The sequence below is a fragment of the Dipteris shenzhenensis genome, chromosome 30 (assembly GCF_047967505.1).
Source record: "Dipteris shenzhenensis isolate YYH24624 ecotype China chromosome 30, Dip_SZ_1.0, whole genome shotgun sequence".
NCBI classification, from domain to species: domain Eukaryota; kingdom Viridiplantae; phylum Streptophyta; class Polypodiopsida; order Gleicheniales; family Dipteridaceae; genus Dipteris; species Dipteris shenzhenensis.
In genome coordinates, this window is record NC_141625.1 from 29,284,068 (window position 1) to 29,290,404 (window position 6,337).

Sequence of the window (6,337 nt, forward strand, 5' to 3'; positions counted from 1 at the left end):
ACTCGAGGGCTGCCACCTCCATCTTTATGAAATTTTAGAGGTGCGTCCCCTCACACAATTCATCACCTAGTCTTTTGACGATTGACAATGCGCGTCTCCAAAGTGCATAAGAGGAGGATACAAACTTGCCCCTGATGCTCCAGTCCCAAAGACTGATGCAGATGCCGATCTACAACCTCATTGTCGCATTCTCTTCTTAAAGCTAGAGTAGTTTTGCCGGTCTATAGCCTCGCTTTCGCATTCTCTTCTTAAAGCTAGAGCAGTTTCGGCAGTACTACCACAGTGCCCACATCAATCGCCGGATCCACCCCGTGTATATGCCAATGGAACGGCGATGGACTTGGGTAGAATTTCGAGAGCTCCAACAAGAGGACCCAAATATGTTGTACAATTTTTTGAAGTACAACTTCCCTAAAGAGATGACCCAGGAGGGATTTTTCTTTTGCCTCCAGTCATTCAATGACACGTACAGCTTGGTACTTGATCCTGCCGTCGTGGCAGCGGTCCACTTCAGCTACCTCCTCCTCTTACTCCTCCATGACCTCCCCGCCCACAGTTGCCCCATCAATGACCACCTCCACAATCTGACCAATCAGATTGTCTTCAACCCCAACATCAGTCCTATGCAATTTTTAGGACCTCTACCTCTACCTCCATGTCTACAATCTCCCCGGATACCACATCCGCACATACCACAAGGATATGCATGCCACCCATTTTTGGAAGTATCGCTCGTACCTCACTCGGCTCATTCCATGATAGCTGGACCGCTATGCACTCCTACAGATAGTCCTCACTATACACTCCTCCAGTGCGGCTAACCCGAAAGCGAATCCATGATTTACTTTGATGGTTACAGCCATGGAAGGAGTATAGTACAAGCTTAGGGATTTTGAGCCCCAAATACCCCAAGAAAAATTCCAGGAAATGGGCACAAGTTGCATGTTCCAGCTCACAAGTTGTAGGTTCCAGCTTACAGGCTGTATATTCTAGCTGCAAGCTACTATTAAGTGTCTCGTGGGAGTTAAGCCTCACCACTCCAGGTTTTGAGCCTCCTACAGGGGGTTTGAACCCCAAACAGCTCAAGGCTTAGAGGCACGAGGCTAACACAAGCACTATTTGGGAGCCGGTTAGGAACACCTCCTAATGCCTGGCTTGTCTCAAGCACTCTTATATGGTTAACACAAGCGCTATTTCTGCTCTAGGAGGGAGAGATGAAAATAATAGTAATATGCCTTGACACCCTATGGGCCCAAGAGCCTTTTTAATGTAAAGAGAGGGAGAGTGCTAAAAGGAAAAGGGTTGGCCCTCCCTTCAAAAGGTGACATGTATAAAAGGCCAAAGGGTTGACTTTGGTCTTCATTATTGTTTGCACAAGTTTGAATACAAGCTCCCTCTTCTTTTCCAAGATTGTTTTGGGTGCTCCCTTGTTTCCATTGTAGTGCCCTTGTGTTTGCCACTCCATCCCCCTTTGATCTCCTCTTCCCTTGTCCTTCTCCCTCCCCTCTCCCCTCTCTTCTTCCCTCTCCCCCTTCCCTCTTTCTCTTGTGGAAACACATTGCAACAATCCGGAGGCCGCTTGAGTAACACAAGAGGACGGCTCGTGCCTTGCATTGCTCTCACAAGGAGTAGCTTGGAGTGGAGGCTCCATCAGCATCTCTTCAACATCCTTATGACATGTGAGACACCGTCGAGACTACACACTTAGAATTTGACACAAGAGCCTGGACCACATTCTTGAAGCTATTCCAACCCTGTGAAAAGGAAGAGGATGAAAAGGAGTCCGATGAATTCTGGTATGCACCTCTTCTCGAGTCGAAATTGTCTCAGAACTGGATGCACATCTTAGCCAACATTGATATCCCAGAGAGAATAGGGTTCCAGATCACTACCTGCAAGATCGAGGGTTTGACCCTTGTGGTCCCCCTTAGAATGTTTAACATGCTCAAACCCCGAGAGGTGAGCAAAGGAGCACTAAGGGTCAAATCAAGGCTATCATATGTAGGTGCCACTCCCGCTCACCATGAGTTCTCTTCCAATTAGGGATCTAGGGTGAGTAAGATAACCTCCCTCGTTGGCTCTATAAGTGCAATGAAAGAGCCCCCTTCAGGTCTGAAACTCCCTTTATCCAAAAGCTCGGCTAAGGCAAAAAGGACCACTTTTCCTGCAGAAATAAAGGAGGAGGTGGAAGAAAAGGAAGACCAACGACAGGTACCAACCCACTACAAGGCCTACACGATCAAGGATTGCAAGATCTTATACCAATAGGCCAAGAGATCTCGCAAAGACGGGTGCTCCCAAGGATATGACCAGCCAGCCTCAGTCAAGGAGGTAAACCTAGCTCCAAAAGGGCAGGACCCCCAACTTGTATTCGTCGCCGATGATCTCACCCCCAATGAGGAGAACTCTTTGATAGCTCTCCTACGAGACGATGCCAGGATGGTGCACCAATGCCCCTACCCTATGAATCCCAAGTACGCACTCATAGTGAGGGAGGAAATCCAAAAATTCATAGATGTGGGATTCATATATGAGTTTGAGCATATAGACTAGGTGTCACCCATCATGATAAAAAATGGAAAAATTACAATATGCACGGATTTGAAAAAAGTTAATGCTACCATTGGGCGTGACCACTACCCCTTGCCATTCACGAAACATGTCCTAGAAAGGGTATCCAGAAAGGAAGCTTATAGCTTCCTAGATGGATTTTCTGGTTACAACCAAGTGTCTATCGCCCTGCAAGATCAACATAAAACAGCCTTCTCAATCGAGTGGGGTGTGTATGCGGCTAGAGTACTGATATTCGGGTTGACCAATGTGTCTTCTACCTTCCAACGTTGATCATGGTATTTAAAGAGTAGCTGCGAGACTTTTTGGAAGTCTTCTTGGATGACATATGCGTGAACTCAATACTTGAAATACCTCAGACTTGTCTTGGAGAAGTGCTGCTTATACCACATATCCCTGAACCCTCTTAAGTGCCAAACATGGTGTAAATCTTAGCCACATAGTGTCCCGGAATGGAATCTCTACGGGCCACAACAAAATATAACTCATCTTGGAATTACCACCCCCCACTAGCACCAAGGGAGTCCAATGATTTATTGGCCACATGGGCTACTACAGTTTCCTAGACTTTTTCAAGTTATGATTGATGCTTGGACAATTAGAGGATTGTTTACACCATCTCGAGAGGCTACTCAAATGTTTTATGAAAAAAGACTCAAGAAGTTCTCTCACAACATCCCTCTTTGGTTGTATTTATATATAAATATAAATACAAATATATATATATATATATATATATATAAAATTGTATGCCATTCATCTTGTAATCCTAGTGTCTCTGAGCTGCAACCAACTAAAACAAATCGCATTACTGCAAAGTGCTATCCTAAAACAAATACATTGCCCAAGTAAAATTTGGAGAATATCAATAATTCAATAGATTACATCTCAAAGACTCCTTTCCTTTAGGGGGTTGTTTCCACATTGCTTTGAGTAGGTTGCATTTTTCAGTTCCCTGATTGCAAGCTTAGCCCTCCTTGGTTCTTTCTTGAAGGGGCCGGCTAGTTCCTCCCTTCAGGAGCTAGTTCCACATTGTTTGCATAGCGAAGCTAGAGATGGAGATCTCCCCATGTCTAGGTCCATGGAAGAGGTGGTAGACCTACCTATGCCAGAGCTAGAGCCAAAGGTAGAAGAAAATATTGATGAGGTTGTTGAACCAAGTATATAGCACATCATAAATGTGGAAACTAATAACAAAAGGATTCACAACAGTGAGTAGCATGCAAACTAAATCGACCTTAGCTCACTTGAATGCACACAAATGCATTCAGTTCAATTCGCTTGTAAACATTCCACAAACCATGAGAAGAAGTCACTAACATAAAATAAACATAAGTTGAGAATCTCAAGCAAGCTCCATTGAACAAAACAGATATAAAACTGCATATTTTAACCAATTTGAAGAGTTTTAATTATGTGGGATTTTCCCATTTTTCCTAGTATGGTCTTTTTGTGGTGTCCTAAGATTCAATGGTGTGTATAGTTCAATTTTGGAGCCTAATTTCCTCTAGTGTCAAGATAATTAGCCCTATTTAAAACCAACTAGTCATCCTTGAATCACTATTTGATTTATCTTTGGGAGGCATATAGGGTTCTTGTCATTTGCATCCTATCTAGGACTCCTGTCTTGCGGAACAAAATATTAAGAATTCAGATCCTCAGATTTAGCATATTGTCTTCCTCATATGGAGGCTCACATGTGAGCTAGTGATCTCTAACTATCCCTTCACTAACATAATGTGGGGGACACCTATGAGTTGAATTAGACACACCAAAATGATATGCATGAAACTTTACACAATATTTGCAATACCAATGATGACAATGACTATAAATGGGAATGCAAGAAAATAAGGTTACCAAGTACAAGAATAAAGAATGATTTTATTTTTAAAAAATGGGTTTATGTAAAAACAATCTACAGCTCTTAAGAGAATTTAGTTGGGGGGTGGTTATCTCAAACATTCTCATACGCATTCTCAAGTGACCATGGGATGAGAAGCCCCCCTCTCATCCCTGTCGCACGTAGTGCTTCGTAGTAATGAGCTCGAAGCGCTTTGAGGGTAATCTTTAACATGGATTGAAGATAAGCCCGCTTGGAACGACACATTGTCCGGAGACGTGGTCGCACCATTGGAACAGCTGTGTTTCGTCCTGGACGCAAAGCAGAACGGTAAGTAGTAGTCTATCGATCTCATCAGTCAACCCATGTGCAAGAGTATACGTAATTAAGTACTCGAAGCGAACGAACGAACTTGTAATGCCCTACTACTACTATTGTTAGAGGTACATAGGTAAGAATTGAGCCTCACGTCGACGTTACAGGTGGTAGTTCGAATCCCATCCGATGCTAGGTACAAGCACTGGGCGGTGGCCTTGTGGATGAATAGGAAATTAGAACCGCCGACGGGCAGAAACATAAATTTCTGGGTATCATCACTGCCAGAATCGTCGCAGTCCGTTGCGTAAAGAGGATCTCCCTGGGTCGAGCCAACGTACAAGCAGCGAACTAACCCACACGGCTCTGCACCAATCTGGCTCCACCCGTCGCTATCGGGAGTGGTGGCGCCGAACTTGAAGTTCACGGGGGTGAAGAGTCCCCATTCGCAGCCATAGTTGATCATCTTACCGCCTGTGAGGCAGAAGTTCCCCTGCACATTCCAGCATCCATCAGCGGCACTGTTGTAGACCGCTGTCCCGGAGAATATCTCGACTATGATGCCTGCAAAGAAGTCATCATAGGTGCTCAAGTATCGTTCTAGAACAGAATAGCGCTCTATACTTCGAGCTCTACGCTCACACAAAACGATATAAGAAGCGCACTAACTGTAAATGATATTTATGCTGAATCATCGCGGATACGACGTATAATATATGCTTTCTATTAGTAAAACAACCGAGTCAGACGTCTACTTCCGAAGCTAAATACTTTTCGTATTCATATCGTGCGACGGTCTGGCAAATTGCAATGCAATAATGACCTATGATGATGCCGGAAGCCGAGAGAGAATCCGAAGCAGGTGTTGTGTACGAGACAATATCAAGGCCAGCCGCGGGAGCCGCCCAGGTCTCGAAGAGTTGGTAATAGTTGACCCCCTTGATAATGCTGGGCCAGAGCCAGACGTAGGGATGGAGGTGCAGTCCTGGGCTGTGGCGGTGATCGAGTTCTGAAGGAGGAAGAGAAGCAAGGTGAAGATGAGGAACGGGAAGCGGTAGGGGGTTGCTTGCATGGCTGTAGGAGAATACTGATGGACAAGACGCTTGCATGGCTGCGGGGCTTTTGAAGGAAAATGGGTTCCTACAGAGTGTCGAGGGCCAGCTGGATTCCATTGACCCTTGACTTCCATAGTCTAGAGAGCATCGACGGCCAGCAGGTTTGGCATTAACGCTAATGCCTCTTGCGAACTGCCAATGATTAGTACAAAGTTCCAATCTTGAGACTGCAAATTTTGGCATAGATTTACTTTTTGAATTTTTTGTCCTTAAAACTTCAAGGGTTTTAGGAAAAACCTAAATTGACATTAAAACAAAACCGTCCAATGACATGAAAAAGAGAAAGACCACTTCACGAGTAAATTGGTCCATTGGAAAAAAGCAAGTGACAATAAAATACATATGGGGAGAGGGAGATGAATGAAAACCCAACGAACATAGCCACCGTTATATATTTAAAAAACCTTAACCTCTACTTATGCTAAAAGCAACATTAAATATTAAATAAATCTTATGTATAATTATGGTAGTCTAAACAATTTTTAATAGGGTT

General features: G+C 44.1%; 1 pseudogene; it reads right to left on the reverse strand.

Moving 5' to 3' along the window:
• Positions 1-4,641: 4,641 nt before the first annotated feature.
• Positions 4,642-5,918, reverse strand: LOC147881941 (uncharacterized; annotated as a pseudogene).
• Positions 5,919-6,337: the final 419 nt, after the last annotated feature.